Source organism: Ambystoma mexicanum, chromosome 3p (genome assembly GCF_040938575.1).
Source record: "Ambystoma mexicanum isolate Mex_15411 chromosome 3p, UKY_AmexF1_1, whole genome shotgun sequence".
In the NCBI taxonomy this organism is placed as follows: Eukaryota; Metazoa; Chordata; class Amphibia; order Caudata; family Ambystomatidae; genus Ambystoma; species Ambystoma mexicanum.
In genome coordinates this window covers 671,970,195-671,988,637 of record NC_090925.1, presented here as the reverse complement: position 1 = coordinate 671,988,637, position 18,443 = coordinate 671,970,195, and positions in this window count along the sequence as shown.

Below are 18,443 nucleotides of genomic sequence, written 5' to 3'. Positions count from 1 at the left end.
GGAAATCGGTCTACCTTCCAGTCTGTCTGTCACCACCTGCCTCAGCAGCAGCAAGTCCTGGAAAAGGCACTGGCTCAGCCCTTAGCCTTGCACCTAGGGCATGCCTGAGTTGTGGTATCACTTCATGGTTTGCTGTTAGGTACACAAACCTTATAGCCCCTCGCATTACCACATCCCTCACCAGGCACACGCAATGTCTCTTCATCTATGCTTACGCTGCACTTTCCTCATGTCTTGGATCAATCTTTTCCCCCATAGCGGTTGGTCCATTACCCACCTTTTGCTTTCCCTTGTCATACCTTTGCCACCAACTTCCCAAGTTGAGTAAAGTCCTCTGGAAACCTCCCCCTGTACATAATCTCCCTTGGCCCCCCTCTCCTGTCCAATGACTGGGTCTCCTACTCTAGGAAGAACCAATTGTTCACTGCCACTAACTGGATGGCCCAGAAGTAACTCTTTGGGTTCGGGAGATTCAGCTCCCCTTCCCACACTGAGTTCTATACTGTGTCCAGCGCTATACTCAGATCCCCCATTCTCCAAAGAAGGTGTGTCAGTCCCTTGTCCAGCCTGTCAAACTCTTCTGCGGGTACATCGTAAGGCGAGGTCTGAAGAATATAGACACATTTCAGGAATGGCATCATTTTGAACAATTCTATCCTGCCCAGAATGGACTGAGGGAGCTTCACCAATCTCTCCACATCCTTGGAGGAAGGTGGCCACCAATGGCTCCCAGTTCATACAAAAGAATTCCCTCAGAAGTTTCCATGATCATTATTCCCAAATATCTGAATGGTAGTTTGGAGTGTGTGACCTCTTCCAACGACTAGTAGTCTTCCAATTTTCCCTTGAGAAGAAAGTACACTGACTTTCCCCAATTAACCCATGGCCCACTGAGAGCACCATACCTTGGGGATCTTTCCCCCACCTGCGTCACCTCCCCACAGGAAAGTCATATAGCAACTTGTCCCATGCAATGAATGCCTGCACAAAACCCATTCTATCCAAGACTGCCCGTAGAAATGTCCATTCCACTGAGTCAAAGGCCTTGCAGCAACTTAGTGACTGGATCGCCTCTTGCCGGACCTGCCGCGGGCCAGTCAAAATAAGCACTCTAAAGAGTCTCCTCAAGTTGAGGTGTGTTGCCCTGTTCGGCATACAACCATTTTGGTCCCTGTGGATCAGGTGAGGAAGCACAACCAGCAGTATATTTTCTAGTGCCCTTACCAGTATTTTCTTCTCCACATTGAAAAGAAAAGATTTGGCCTATATTATTGCATTGTTCTTGATCTTTTCCCTTTTTATGGATGACCATAATCACAGATGCACGTAACTCTGGGGGTAACATTCCCACCTCCCTACTTTCGCGGAACATGTCAAGCATATTGCGGCTCACCCTGTAGCCCGAATTTTCCATAGTTACATGGGTAGGCCGTTTGTGCCAGAGATCCTACCAGGTTTGTAACTATAATATGTTGTTCTCTATTTCTGCTGTCCTCATTGGGTGCCTCTCTCTGCTTCACGGACACCCTCAGCAGTAAAAGGCATTCTAAATGAGCAGCTATCTCCCCTCTTTCCTGAGCTGGTGGTCTTGCATATAATTTGGCATACATGCCTGCAAAAGTATCTGTAATCTCTGGCTCCTTCATCCTCAGTACTCCCTGCTCATTCCTCGCGGCAGCTACCCATTTGTCCTGTTTCTTTTGCCCTGATATCCATGCCAACATCCTGCCACTTGGGTCCCCCTGCTCATAAACTCGGTCTAGCCAACTCAAATGTTTTGCCTCGTCCAGAGCTAGTGTCCTTAACTTATCTTGCACCCTGCATAGATTCCTACTTGATTCTATTGAGTTCTCTTCTTTGCATCTCACCTCCAGATCCCTCACCATATTCTCATCGTCAGGCAATTCCCTAGCATTTCCGCTTATCTTTTTCCTGGCCTCCATCATGGCCTTCCCCCATATGACCATCTTGTAAGCTTCACGTAGGGTCGTTGTACTAGTCACTGATCCCTCATTTTCTGTGAAGTTGTTTTCCCTGGCCTCCATTAGGATGGCACTCATGTCAGGGGACAGCAAATTCTATGCATTTAATCTCCATACTCCTTGCGGTCTCTCCCAACCCAATTCCCATGGTATCCCTACAAAATATCCCCACCAAAAATATCGCCGTGCAAATGGCCGTTTGTCTCGCCATAGGCAATATTTTTTGGGGGGGTAATTTGTGGGAGTGGGGGTTGCAGGGGTTCCCCCCGCACATTTTAAAATAATGCAGGGGTTGCATGGGGTGTCCCCCGCAGGATCCATGGGTCAATATCGCCCAGAAATATGGTGATATTGTTGTATCACGATATTTTTGCAGGGATATTAACACATGGAACCACCCCCATTCCATTACCAATGGGAGTGATCAGAGAGCCCTCTTGTTAGATACTCCACCTCCCGTACCCTAGGTACCCTGTCCCCAGTGGTAAAACAGTAATCAATGCGTGACAGTGAGCCATGAGCCCCAGATTAAAACAACAAATCCCTCTCGATCGGGTGTTTATCTCTCAACACATCCCTCAAGCCCAACAGCCCGGCCCAATCCTGCAGTTTCGTTGCCCACACATGTTGGGTTGAATCCCTGGTGTGTCAATCTTCTTCACTGTTCATTGTGCCATTAAAATCTCCCCCCAGGAAGGTGCCCTCTTCCAGAATCAAAACCCTTACTCTTTTCATAAATGCCTCTTTACCTGGGAGGGAGGCATATCCATTAACCAAAGTAACCTGTTCTGATCCCTTCTTACCACTGACACATAATTATCTGCTCTGCTCATCTGACACCACTTTCTTGGTCTCCCTTTGGGCAGTGTTTTTAATCAAAATCTCAACCCCTCTGGATCCCCTCACATATCCCACATGAAATAATCTTGAGAACAAATTTCTCCTCAATAATTGGCAATTGTTCCTCTACAAATGAGTCTCCTGTAGCATTACCACTTTTGGGTCTTGATGCCGCAAAAACTTGAATAACGCCCCCTTATGATCTTGTCTCCCAACCCATTCACATTCCAGGTCATGCATTCCCTTGTTACCTCCCCCATTCTGTCTCTCTTGTAATATATGCTGACCCTCTTACCGCTTTGGGGACCTTTGTGAAAAAAACGTTTGTAACTATCTGCCTCCCCATCCTTCCCATTCCCAGATGCCCCACCCTTCCCTTCACCTCTCCAATTCTCTCCCCCCTTGTCCACCCCACATTTCCTACCCTCAGAAGCACCTGCCACCCCTCCCCGACACTTCCCCAACCCTTCCCCTTCTGCACTAAAAATCAACAAACAAACTAAGTAATAAACACTCGCCATCAACCAGACAGCACTATAAAACCCATTATTAAACCTCAAGATGGGGACCTCACCACCAAGATCGGATAAAATAAGTATCCCTCTCCTCCCTTAGTGCCACTGAATGGATCCGTCTGCTTGCCCCTCTGCCGCACCACCACTCACCCCTTCCTCCCAGCTCTCATATCACCCCTTCCGCACAAAATTGTGACATCAAAACCTTCCCCAGTTCTATTGCCCCTCTTCTCCCCTCCCCAGAAGAGTTAGAGTTCCAAACCTTCTGTAGCACAGACAATCCATTCTCAGCCAACGGTTATAGCTCGCTAGTCAATATGCCTTCAGTCCTCTGTGCTCGGGCCCTGCCCTGGACAAGGTATCATCAGGATTCACCAGAATACGGTCCATTGTCCCCACTCCCATATTTTCTCTACCTACAATCTCCTCCAGGGTGTCATTGTGTCTGAATCCAGTCCCATACCTCTTCTGGCCTAATAAAGGAAAAGGACTTATCCCAGTCCAGGATCTTCAATTCGGCTGAAAGTTGGGAAAAATGGGATCTTGGAGTCACCAACCATATATGCCTATTGCCTTTTGGCATCCTGGAGCACTGTGTCCTGGTCTCTAAAATTTAAGAACTTTGCAATTATTTCCCAGGGTGTAGCTCGCACCAAAGGTTTCCTGCTGGGTACCCTATGGGCTTGCTCAATTGAAATCCATTTCTAAAGTCCCCTGATGGCAAGTGCCTCCGCAGTGCTGTGCCCAGCCTCGCCTTCGGCCAAATCCAAAATCCATATATTGCATTCCCTGGAGTGGCCCTATGCATCTTCAGCTCTTTCCTCAAGAACCCACGTTGCTGAGGCCAATGCCTTTGTTCTTTTTTCCAGTGCTGTAATTTTGTGCTTTGCTGTCCCAACTCTTTGCTCCACCTCAATGACCCTTTCTCTCACCTTCTTAAGGTTTGCCATTGGCAGGGACACTCAACTCACACAGATTTCACGTTGCTTTTCAGTGAGAATCGTGAGTCTTTAATTTCTGCCATTAGATTGCTGAGGGTAATTGTGTCTCCTTCCGGTGCAGTTCCATCAGATCATTGGCCATATGCATGGTTGATTTGGCTTGCTTCCCATGTTTTCCACCAAGTGGTCCAGCCTATTTTGCTGTTGGCCTTTCACCATCTTCAAGCCCCTTCACCCACATCCCTCGAGGTGTGTTACCCGGACTGTGTAATGTCCATGGAGTCCCCTTATCAATCTTGTCAACTCTGTGCTGTTGCCACTCCCACCTTCTTGTGTCCCATGCTGGTCACTGTTCTGTAACTCATGTGTTCATTGCCAGGCTAGAGCCTTTGTCTTCTGGCCCCCATCTTCCCTGGGAGCTGGGGGGGCCTCCAGCTGCTTCCCTGAGCCACTAGAGGGCAGTCCTCCGAACTCCTCCACTAACCTGCTATGTCCTCGTGGACCAGCCTCCACAGTCTCCTCAACCAGAGAGGTGATCTTAAGCAGGCTGCATGGCCATCTCCACTGCAAGCCACAGCCCAATGAATCTCAATCCCTGGCAACTCCTCAACTGCCTTTGATGATAACAGAGCTTCCTTTACCGGGTGTATCTCCAAGCAACCCCGAGAGTCAGCTCCTTATGCTACCGGCTGTGCAGGCCCCTCGTGCCCTGCCCTCAGCACATATCCCCGGGCAGCACACCGCTATCCCCACTGGGGTCTGGCTTCCCATTGTCTTCCTCATTCTGCCGCTATTCCTGCCCTCCAATGGCAGCACTAACTCCTCTTGGTTGGCTGGGCCTTACATATTCTCCTTCTTACTGCACTGGTTTCGCCCACCTAGTCTGCTGCAACGGCTACCCCCTCTCTGTTTATTGTTCCTCCTGGGTGACATGTGCTAAGGTTGTGGCCACCATGTTTGTTTCTCCAGTTCCTCGCTGCTTTCAGTGGCACAGCTTTCTCTCAGTGCCACCTTTTGTCGCATCTTTGCTTGGCATGGCCTTCGTCCCTATTCGCCAAGGGTCGATTCTCCTCACTCCGTTGCTCCATCTGCAGCCTCCACACTCCTATCCCAGGCACGGCCAAGCTCCACTTCTTCTTCCATGGCCACTCTCACTTCAAGGTCCGACATCCTTCTTTCGATGGTGTTTCGCCAGCACGCCCGACCTATGGCTTCAGGCCCGCTTCTACTTATTTCTCTGCTAGGGGATCGCACTCATAATGGTAGTCTGAGTGTTCATCTTGCTGCATCTTGTCCACCGGCCCATCCTCAAATTTATTCTGCGGAGTGGTGCTTCTGTTCTCTGCTACTCTTCCATATCTGTGCAGTGTTTACAGGATTTCAATCAGGATATTTGCTGGAGCACACTTCAGAGCAAATGGATTCACATCTGTCACACTCGGCATCATGCCACGTCCCCGTGGTGGCATTCTTATACATCTGAAAGACAGAGAGCACATTTTTGGGCATAAAGGAATTAACTGGATGTGGTGATGTGAGCAGGGTTACTCAAAGAGTACACCTTCATGTGATAGGTCCACTTATGGACCCACATGCTTAAATGCTACCCTCAAAGGAATCCCACCAGTGATTGGACATAGGAGTAGATATAAATGTTCCGTTCAGAAAAAAAACACAAATGTTTATTTTAAATAAGCAAATTGTAATCAACTTTTTTGAAGTCATTTGCGGATGGAATATATAAACACCCTTTAAAATGTTGACTTCTTAACTTTAGAAGTTTTTCACTTTGAGAACAGCAAGTACCCAAAAATGTCTCAGAATAATTATTTATTTTACATTCCTATGCAGAATTCCTTTTGAATATAGGAAGTTGTGCTAGGATGTACGTCTTACCCAAATAAAGAATTAGAAATTGAGATAAACATGTATTGTTCAAAAGTATCTGGTTATCACGTGTTCCGGAGGAGACAAAATCACTGACAGGCCCATAGGTCAGCGCTCACCCTCTAGAACTTGTTAGACAAGATAGCTATACCATGTGAGGAAAGGGGGTGCAGGATTCACTTACTCCAACACGACTCAATAATGAGGACTCAGTAAGTTGGCAAAGGGAAGTCCGTTTAATGACAAGTACATCAAACAGAGAAACAAATGGAAATCAGCAGCATTGCGATCACCTGCCTCGCTCCGACTTCCTCGAACTTCAGTCGAACACTCATTGTTAGCTAAGCTCGTCATCACTGACTTCTAATTCTATAAAAAATCATCATGCAATATAATTGGTTAGGAAAGGTAACTTAAGTATATGTGTTATATCTGTATATGATAATAGGGCATGCGGATTAGATAACTCTTATCAGGTGGGCATCTATGCCTATCCCTCTACATCACGCATGATAGACGTCACTACAACTACGACGTCCTATTGGTTACAGAATCTATAGGACTCCAGATAACTTGGTCCATTGTGATTGGGCAGGTTACAACCCTGGATATAAATTTCCACTTTTAATTAGCAGCATGCAGAATTGACACCCCTGTGCCTGGTGTCCCAAGTTTCACCCTGCCTCCCTTCCATCAATCAGTGTTTTAGGGCGATGTGTCAATTAGTTGGCTAAGGATGGCCTCAAAACTGTAGTCTCTTATCGGGAAAAGTTATTGCATCCTCAGGTCCTGGATGACATCAGGCGATGGTACTTCTCCGCGCCTGGTGGGTCACGTGTTAGTTCACCATGAATCTGCTTCAGTTTCCAGCTTTTAGTGCATTTAATTCTGTTTCAGCCTCGCCACCTGCATGGGGCCCCCTTATCTTTACCTTCATGAGGCAGGCTGTTATGCTCTGAAGTTTGAGTCTTGTTAGCTGACACTCTCCTCCCTTTCTCTGGTTGACCTCCATTTCCTAGGCATGAGCCGCTCTTTGTTGAGTTTCGATTCCGCTCCTTCTCTTGCCTTTGGCTGGGTTACGAAACTTGGCCTGTCAGGCCTCTGTCTGCCTGGGTACATTTCTGCTTTTACAAAATGTATTCGCACTTGTATAATGTACCTTATTGAGGTAGATATATGGTTGGCGCTTGCAACTCTATTTTCTACTACGCATTGCAAGCAGTATCGATTTCTTAGCATCTTGCGTTTGAAGCCTATTTACACACGTTTAACAGGTCGGTTGCTTCCATCTTGTCTCATAGCACCGTTTCCTTACGTTTTAACATTGTCTCTTCTCTGTGTCCATTACATTTATTTTTGGAGTTACTCGCACTGGCGTGCTTGTCTTTGATAGCTGCTTTTGTTCATTCATAAGTCCGTTCAGGCCCTGGTGCCATTTCAACTGGCCTTCCATTAAGGCTTTTGGGGTCTCTTTGTGGACCGTGTGTAGGTACTCCTCATTTCGTATCAGCAGCTGGTATGGCTGTCTGATAGGGTACCGTGCTGCCCAGGGTTGTCTGGTTATGGGTGCTTCAACCGGTATGGATCTTCTGATGTATACTGGGCAGAGTCTCAGTGCAGCTCTTTGTAGGTTAATTTGCTCTTCATACGTCACATACCTTGGTGAGTACGCTCCTGGTACCTTGAAATGAGGGGAAGGGGTGCAGGCCTTGTTTGGGACCTCCTCTACACTCCCCCCTCTATTCGGTTCATCGACCATTTCTGCAACCTCCTTTGCATTAATTTCTTTTGATTCTTCGGTGTCATGCTCGTCTTCAGCGTTTGTACATGATGGTGTGAATGTGTGAGCCTTTGGTGTCCATATTTTTATCACTCCCTTCAAACTCCCTGCTGTTTTCACATGTTCGTCTTTGTTCGAAGTGATTAGCTGACATTATCCATTTGGTCTGCAGTAGATCCATTTTCCTTCATACCTTCTTCGTTTTTTAAGGTATGTGAACCTTGTTCCCTCTGGCGCAAATTTGCTGGCTTTCACAAAGTCTCTTATTTCTTCATCAGTCAGGTCTCTGGGCTTCCACCCTGGCTCGACATAAACCATTATTTTCATCCCTGTGGCTTTCTTTGCAGTTTTCTGGCACTGTGTAATGATTATCTTGATAACACAGACTCCTAGCAATACCATTGCTAATAGAGATCCCAGAAACTTGAATATATCTGCCATCCTTTGTGAGACCCACGAGAATAGGTCTCCAAACCAGCTGTCATCGTCCACTTCATCACTTTCATCGATCATCTGGTTTTTCAGGCTTGTCAACATGCTTATGGCCTCTGTTAGGGTTCCGTCTTCTTCATCGTGTGATGGTGCAAATGTGCAACATGATTCTCCGATTTTTGCACAAACACCTCCATCCATTGCAGTGATCATATCAAGCACATATCTGTTTTGGAGGGACATCAGTCTGATTGCTCTCAGCTCTTCTTTGATCGCGTTGAATCCTTTTATAGTGGTATTGATGGTCTGCAATAACTCCCATCTGGTTATCTGCAACCATTTAGCATTCACTCCAACTTGGATGTGGGGCAAGAGTAGTGTTGTGAATACTGTTGAGTTGAGGCTGAACACCTTGTGTTCATATGGGATTGCATGGAATGCCTCTTCTGATTTGGGAGAAAAGTAATTTTCCTTCTTCATCCTGGATACCAGTTCCACAGATCTCCTTCTTCTTAGATGAGCATCTGCTTTCGGGAAACTGTCCAACTTCAGGTCATTCTTAGGGATCACTGGCGCGGGAACGTGAACGTTCACTAGTGTGCATATGCCTCCCCAGTTTTTCAGCAGCCTTAAGTATGCCTTGGATCCACACGCCCGTAATGGTCCATAATAATTGCGGTTCCTTGTGTCATTCCTGGAGCTTCAAAGATTCATCCGCAGTTTTGATTCTCTCCCATCTTCCTTGTGCCATTGTTTCTGAAACATAGTTTCAGGCTCTCCAGTGGCACTATCTGCAGGGGTCCCCCTCTATCTTTGACCCATGTTAGTAGCTTTACTAGCTTTGGCCACAGAGGTTTGCATAACCTCTGTGAATTCTTTATTGCTTCCTTGCAGGCTCCATGGACCATCCTCGCTCGGCAGATTACTACACCATCCTCGCATCCATCTGGGGAGAACACCGTCCCCCAGATCTGCATTTGGCCTCTGTTCTTCCAGATTTGAGCCTGTTCTGTAGTCTTCCCTTGAACGTTCAGTCTTCGGTTAACTTCCCATCTTATCCCTGATCCTTTGATGCCAGGGTTCTCGTACCTGAACACATGATTTCTGGTGTGAGCTTGGTTTCTTGTTTTAATGTCCTGGATGTAGCCATCTTCATCCGGGTAATCCTTTGCGTTGGCCCATATCAACGAGGCGTCTTTTCCCATAAATTGACCTCTGGTGTTACACATTGCTACATGCTACATGAGACATACAGTGTGCTGTAGAGACATCAATTTCTACAGCCACAAAGATCTTGGATTTTCCCTTGTCGTATGGTAGGAGAGCACAGACGAAGCATTCTCCTTCCGACTGCCTTTGTCCTACTTCCTTCATATGCTGGTACCATATGTTGTTTACGAGATGGGCTGTTCTGTCCAGGTAATCATTAAGATCATTGTTATCTTCGTGTGGGCTTCTCTTGATTCTCAGCGTTCTTCTGTAGTTTGCTATTACTATGTCTCTAAATGCGTCTGTGCTGCTTTCCTCTCTGGGTGTCTCAGTGGAGCATGCTGCCTCGACTGCATCGCTGTGGTAGGAGAAGGTTTTGTGTTTCTCTTCCTCTCCTCTTGTTGTTTTTCAATGTGGTTCTCTGGCCGCCATTGGCTCACCATCTCCTCAACGTGAGGCTGAGTCATAGATCTGGTGCTTGTCAGCATTTGTGTTTTCTCTGTGAATTCCTTCGTGGCTACTTCTGTTCTTTTGATGGATTTTGCTATGCCCTCTCTCTCTACTGTTTCACTTGGCTCCTCTTGGGTACTGCCACTGTTTTCTGGAACTGATTGTTTGACAGGCAGTCTCCTCTTCTCTGCTGCCTTCGTTGGAGGCCCTGTAGCCATTGACACTTGCTCTTGTCTGTGTGCATCCTTTGTGTGGGTGCGTGCAGTGGTCAGTGCAGCATTTTCATTCATTCCGTGCTGACTCTGTCTCCAGCTTTTCTCTTCATTTGTTACCTCAAATTTGTCTAATTCATTGCTCATTACATTTAAATGTAGTTTGCTACTGTTATGATCAGGTTTTCTTGGGACTGGGATGACTATATAGGGTCTGGGTGCTTTCGTATGCCCCAGATGTTCATTATCTGGTGGGTGCACTGAGATTTGTACACTTTGTGCACCAATAAAGAAAGCAGTTCTGATTGTTAACGACTGAAAAACAATAATAATAACTTAAATATACACATAATCGTTCGGAACGACAATTTGCAGCATTTTCTTCCAGGGAAGTGGGGTGCCCTTCTGTTGGGGGTAAAACCAAGTTACTGTTCTGGGCCCCCATTTCGAATGAGTTCATTGGGCCTCATTACGACCCAGGCGGACTTCGCGGTGCTAAATGCACCGCGAAGCATGGCGGAAAGCCGCCGATAGCGCCATGGGGGTTGGCGGATTTACCGCCCCATTCCGACCTCGGCGGAGCGGTAAATCCCCAATCCCCATTCTGCCCTTCCCCATTCCCATTTTTGCCCCATAGGGTATAATGGGAGTGGGGAAGGAGTTAATTACGCCACCGTAAAATACGGTGGCGTAATTAACAACGAGGTCCCGTAGCGCCATGGTTTTCTCCGGCTGGTAAAACCAGGCGGAGAAAACCTCCATGGCGCTACGGGAACTCGTAGTATGGCGGAGAGGTACGCCATGCACTACGCTGGCGTAATACCCTCTCCGCCAGGGTCCTAATGAGGCCCATAGTCAGTTATTTATTCCTTCTCTTGCTCTGGTCTCATAGTTCGAGAGTTCTTTACAATTAAATGACGAGTGCTTCTCCAACTGTCCCCCCTCCTGTGAGTGACGATGGTAGTCTCTGGGTACTCAGTACAGTTCCTGTGCTAGACTATGGAAAAGGGTTAGACTAGCAATTTTGGTACATCACATTCATTATGCATATCGATAATAGGTGAGCTCCCAATGCACACCTCGAATTTGCATTGGTCCTGAGGACATGCTGGAATTTGGTCAATGCGAAAGAATGAAAAGATGGAACTGCTAAAAATCACACAAAAATTAAATAAATTAAATGTAAAAATAAAATCAAAATAAAAAATAAAAGTGAACAAATGCAAAAAGAAAAATGAAGAAAAATGAAAATAAGATGGTGAAGTTCTTGTGTCTGCTCCTTTCACTCGGTCTCTCGGCGACATTTGAAGAACAGTGTCTCTCTCCTCGATCTGCTCCACGGCGGAAAGTTTATTGGGATCTCCTCTTCACAAGGCTCTCCTCAGCAGTTGATGAACATAATTACTTCTCAGTTGCGCAATGATGGCTCTCAGGAGCTTGTTTAATTGTGTGTTCTTTACTGGGTCTCTGAGGAATGTGGGTACGTCAACATTGTTTGGTCTACCCACTAGTTCAGGAAAGTTCTCAATGTGGTGAAAGAAGACATGGTATGCATATCTGCTATCCTCTGGTGACAACGACATTTGCTCTGATTTTCTCGTCTCTAGATCACAGGCCTTTCTTGTGACGTGAACAGTCTTTAAACTTTCCAGCAGCGTGGATTGCAACCACGTAATTCAGTTTTTATGACACTCGGTTTAGGAATTCGTTGTTTCTTGGATCTCTGATAAAGAATAAGGTATCTGTGGTTCTCCCGACGAGTCCTGGGCATTCCTCTATGATGCGAAAGAAAAGCGTGTATGTCAGTTCATCAATGATCACTTGTGGTGGAAGCATCTGTACCCTTGTCACTGTACTCGGGCAGTACAATGAAGGCTTCTTTGATAACAGTCAGTAGTTGCCAGATTATTTTCTTGTTGGCCGGATCTTGAATAAAGTCTGTGACACTGGCTCCTCTCCCTATGAGTGATGGGTATGATAGCACCACGAGTTGGAAATAGGTTAGCACATCCAACTTGATACTTCTGCTGGAATGTACCTTAAGTTCTGCGAGCAGAGTCTCACTACTGATTGCTTCAGGATATTGTGTTACACTCTCAGGCAATGTCTTATTTGCAGTCTATCAGAGTCTTGATTCTTTGTATCACTTGTGCATGTCGTGCTTTCAAAAGTTCATTTTATCAGTGTTGTTGTGGCTTTGGATGTGCTTCTCTTTACCCTGCAACTGGGATGTACAGAGTGTTATGTCCTTATTCCCCTTTGCTTGGGGAACCTGTCCAGTTTTATTCAACAACTTGCATCCGGGTTCTTTGTCTTGGTTTTCTGCTCATGCATCCGTCTTCCTCACCATGGATCTTGTCTGCACGTGCCGAGGTTCTTCCCTGTTGTCTGTGGTTTCTTTGCAGTTGGATGCAGCAGGAGGGCTCTCTCCTATATAGGGTTTAATGTCATTTAGGAAGATCCATGCCCTTCTGCCCTGGAGCTTGACGGTGGAGGGGGTGCAGTCCTCTATGATGAAAGGGCCATTCTATCTTGGCTCGTCCCACCTTTTCCTGGTTAAGTTCTTCACAAGCACGCTGTCACCATGGAAGACGAGGGGCTCATGTACACCTTGCTCGGTGTCTGCTTCAGCACTTCCTGCTGTGTTTCGTGCTGTGCCGTCCCCTTTTCGCCGTCGCTGCAGCTGGCCTGTAATGACAGAGGCACTGGATGTCATACAGTTAAGGTAGTTTTGCATCTCTGCTCCCAGAACCTGTCTAGTCGACTGGGCATCACAACTTGCTCCATCTCGGGGAGTAAGAGGGGTCCTCATCCTTCTGCCTGTAACTATCTTGTGTGGCGTGAGATGATGGTCGGAGCCTGGTTGGTTCCAAAGTGCATACAATGCCAATGGTAGACAGTGCAGCCATCCCTTCTTTAATGTGAACTTCAACTTGGCTATCCTCTCCTTAAACAAGTCGTTGATCCGTTCACATATCCCATTCCCACGCCGATAAGAACTTGAGCTTTATACCAAGAAACAAGCTAATCTGTTCGAAAACTGAATTTACAAAGTGAGCCCCGTTATCTGATCTCATTACTTCACACACCCCCCATCTAGGGAACACCTCCCTCACTAGGAACTTGGCAGCACAGGTAGCGTCTGGCTGTGTACAGTGACCTGCTTCTATCCATCGAGAGAATGGACACACCACCACAATTAAATACTTGTACCTGTTGCACACTTGAATCATGTCGACATAGTCGATATGCAAGTGCTGGAATGGTCCATTTGGTCTGGGAATGATTCCTCTCACTACTTTTAATGTGTGCCCAGCAGTGAATTGCTGGCAGATTATGCAGTTCACCATAAAAAATGCAACACGCTCTGCTAAATTCGGTGTGAACCAGTCTTCTGCGAGCGTTGCAGGAAGATTTTCTTTTGTCATATGAATGGGGTAGTGTAGTTGTTCTAATGCTACCTTTAGAAGGGCGACAGGCATTACTGGTTTACCAGTGCTGTCTTGCCTCCACAACCCATCAGAGGGGTTTAAAGAACACCCTCAATGCTTCCACGAATTTTTCTCCTCCTGAGGTGCCTCCCCCTGGAGCTCCATTAGCTGAGTCTGCCCAATATTGCTATAGGCTTCTGGTGTGGCTCACGCTACCATCATCCGCTCATGGGTACGTGCCACCTCCATGTCCATGATTGTTTCATTCTTGGATGCCATGCGCTTGGCTTCCATGTCTGCTTCATGATTTCCACGTGACATGAAATCTGTCCCCTTGGTATGAGCGGCGCATTTCACGACCGCTCTGCCCACTGGGAGCTGTAGTGCTTTTATCAGCCTGTCCAATAAGGTTGCATGTTGTACTGGCGTGCCGTCTGCTCGGAGGTAGCCTCTCCATTTCCAGCGCGCTAGACCTGCTTGTACTGTGGAAGACACATAGGCTGAGTCACTGTACACAGTTACTTCCTGGTCTGGATGATTCTCAATGGCGTGTATCAGTGCCAGCAGTTCTGCAGCTTGCGCAGAATAGTGAGAGGGTATTCGCGCACTGATGAGTACTCGAAACTCTCCATTCACTAGGTGTTTTACCACGGCCAGGCCCATATACCTTTGTCTATCTTCTTGGTCGATTCTCGAAGAACCGTCAATAAAGACGATCTCTCCACTTGCCAGGGCGTTTTCCTTTACCCTGGGGATCTCATCATCGAATTCCTCATAGTTCGCACAGTCGTGTATAGGTTCTCCCTCTGTGACTGGCTCAGCTATGAACGTAGCAGGGTTTACAGCTTTACATCGCACTATTTTGATCGATGGGTTAGAGATAATCACCTCATAGGCGGATGCTCTCTGAGATGTCAGTGTGCCCTTTGGCTTCTCTAGTATAGCGAATGTTCAACATACAATGGGGGTCATTCCGAGGTTGGAGGTAAGGGATTACCGGCGCCTGTAAGGGCACCGATGGCGGTAATCCCTTACCTCCGTATTCCGAGTTCCCTTTGCAGGTCCCTCTTTACCTCCTGCTTTTAGCAGGAGTAAATTACGGGACCCGCAAAGTGACCTTGGAGTAAATTACGGCACCGTAATTTACGGTGCCGTAATTACCTCCTTCCCCATTCCCATTGAGCCCTATGGGGGCAGAAATGGGGATGGGAAAGGGCTATGGTGAATGGGGAATTACCGGTCCATCCAACCTTGGAATGGACCGGAAATTACTCCATTCACCATGCCGGTATTCCATGGAGTAAATAGCTCCATGGTTGCCAACCATGGAGCTATTTACTCCATGGTGTAGTCCTAACTCGGAATGAGGGCCAATGTCATGGAGCACCCCATCACAATGGATGACGCCTTTTCGAAAGCGAATGCGGCAGCAGCTAGATTTTGTTCGCATGGGAAGTAGCCCTTCATGACCGGGTCCAGACTCCCGCTGTAATATGCTAGGGGCTTGTACCCCAGCGAGGTTTGCTGCGCGAGCACTGCCGTCATAAAATTACCATCAGGATGTGAGAACAGGTAGAACTCCTCTGCATAATTAGGAATCCTGAGAATTGGGGCCTTACAAATTGCCCCCTTAAATTCTGCAAACCCTTTCTCCATTGCTTCAGTCCATTCAATTTCTCCTTTTGTTGCCTGGGCTTTCTTCAAAGCCTGAAGCAAGGGCTGGGTATACGAGCTGTAGTCAAAGACCCATGCTCTGACATAATTGCACAGGCCTAAGAAGCTCTGCATTTGTTTTATCGTGCGCAGCTTGGCCGTGTTCATGATGGCTTCAGCCCTTTCTGGGGTTACCTTTTTCCCCTCATGAGAGATTAGTTGCCCTGTTGACAGTACTGCAACTTTTCCTTATCAACCTTGTATCCCTTTTCAGCCAGAATAGTCAATAGCTGGACAGAGTCGCACCTGCATTGCTCTTCAGTGGTGCTGCAGATCAGAATGTCATCTACGTACTGCAAAACAACACTGTCCACCGCAATATTGCTTAGGTCCATTTTCATGACTCTTGAAAATAGACGGGGACTTGCAATACCCCTGAGGCAACCTCATACTGTTCAGGTGCATTTGTCTGAAAGTGAATGACGTCAGGTCTTGAGAGTCATTGGGCAACGGGATTGAGAAAAAAACATTTTTCAAATCGATCACCGTGAAATATTTTGCCTCAGTGGGTATGTTACACAGTATTGTGGATGGATTAGGGACTAGATGAAACTCGGCTTAAACTATATCATTTAATGCTCGTAAATCTTGGATTAAACGCCAAGACCCTCCCTTTGATTTTTTGATAGGGTAAATCACTGTGTTGCAAGGTGATTCTGACGTCACTAAGATGCCCTCCTCCATCATGGCAGAAATTGTCTTCACGATCCCTTCATCCGCTTCTCTGGACATGGGATATTGTCGCGCTTGTGGTAAAATTGCTCCTGGTTTCAGTTTAATTTTCACTTCACCTGCCCCCTTTAGGAGACCTACACCATAGGGCCCTGTAGTCCATACTGCGGCAGGCACTTGGACCATGTCTTCATCAAAGTATTCTGGACGTACCAGTGCCAACATCATTCTCTGTGGCACCTCCGTCTGATCATTTTGACCCAAAATGTGAGACTTACTTCCACTCTTGTCTCCTCTAGGTCAGGTTGCTCTTCAAACAGATCGTCATATCCTTTGACCAATACCACTTTCCCTTGCACTGCGGCAGATTGTATCATTAAGGGAAATACTTGTCCCTCCTCTTCGTGCATGATTATTCTTGGTCTGAACAGAAACTCATCAGGGGTTCTCATAGTTTTGTCTGCGAGGCCTGGCAGTCCCGCCATAAGCACCTGCACGCCATATGCAAAGACATCTGGCTCTAACGGTACAGCCCTCATGGCTATACGTCCTGAGTATGCTCTGATCATTTCGCACACGGTTGAATAATGCATTCCTGGAGTGGAGCACACCATACCATTCTCGGTAAACGAAATGGTCATGTTTAATTTAGTCATCAGGTCCCGGCCCAGAATATTTACTGGGGTCTGACGTGAATATAATAGTGGTACATTCATTTTGCGTTCTCCCACTGAGACTGGGAGTGCGTCTGTAAAGGGAACTCTACTATGAGCTCCAGTGAAACTCTGAGTATCTATAGCCTCGCAGGACAAGGAAAATTTGCCCTCTCGAATGCACGAGCGCGTTGCACCTGTGTCAACTAAGAAGGAATATTCTTTACCCCCTATGGTGACATTCACCCTTGGTTCCTTGTTAGGGTCTGGTGTCACTGATAGGATAGAGCACATCAGAGTCCCCCGTGAGTTGTCCTATTTCATATATAAGTTCGGCCCACTTATATATGATTTCCCTCAGCCCTAGGGTTGACTCCCCCTCTGGAGCTAGCGCCCTGTGACATTCGTGGTGGTGCCTGCTGAGATTATCCCTGTGGCAAGTTCCCCATGTTCGGTGGTTGAACCACTTGCTGTGCACCTTGCTGCACGCCTGACGCCTGCGACTGCACTGTGTAATTTTGTGCACCGCCCTATTGTGGGACGGCAGGCTGATTCACCATTCCTGCCCCCATCCCTTGGCTGTTTTGCCACATGCTTTGGCTTCTGCACATATGCGCCACGTGTCCTGTCATTCCACACAGCCAACACGCTGATGGTGGTCGGACCATCTGTCCATCTGGCATAGCTGGACTGCTCATCTGCGCGTTCTGAAAGCCATTTTGATTATTCTGAAATCCTCCTTGGTTACCTCGAAACCCTCATTGATTACTCTGCCATCCTCTTCCTCCAAATCCCGTTCCTCTTGGGTAAAATTCTGCGTTACCCTGATTATTCTGTGACGGGTTGGTCGCTTGTTGTGCGCTTGGTTCGGCTGGGCTGGTGAGCATGGTTCCCTCGAGAGCATACTTCGAGAGCTTCTTTTGCACCAGCTTCGCCTCCTCGCCCTTACGAGTTGCCGCCTTTTTCCGATTCTTTTTTTGCAACAATCTACAGTAATGTGCAATTGTCAACTGTATTTCGGCCCATGGTTTTGCTTCTACTCCTACCAATTTTTTTAGCTGCTTCTGCACCGGTTCAGGCATCCCTTGGCATAAAATGTGGTAGACTACAGGGATAGATTTCGTCCAAGACTCATGCGTTTCGAGCACCCACGCGTCTTGAAAATTCTGGATATTAATTAACGGATCCTCTGACTCTTTCATTTTTCGAGTCATTATAGCCCCCATATCAGAAGTGTCTGGATATAGCGGTCACAGCGCTTTCCACACTGCTGCCCTACAGTTATTAAATGGTGTTGTGTTAGCTAGGGATACCCTAGGATATCCTGCCCGTTTCCATACATCATCTGCTCTTTCACCAAGTAGCGCAATTAGGAGGCCCTTAATGTCCCCTATAGCTAAGGTGACACCCCCGTCATTTTCTCTAACTCATGTATCCACTTTCCGGCTCCCGATGTCAGCATTGGAAGATTATTTTTAAGGTTCTCTCGGTCCATGTGTGGCCATGGAATATATTGTGGTCTTGCTCCCCCCTTTTCTAGCAACGGGAATTGGAATGCACAGTCCTCCTTCTCTTTCCCCATAGCTCTCCAGTCTATCGCTGGGGTGGCATTCCCACCTTGCCGTCTACCTGGCAATGCACTTAGTCTGTCTATATAGGCTGGTGCTGACGCCCCCCTCTGACCGTGGGGTGTCCCTCCATGTCGGCCGGACTGCGTGGCAGACAT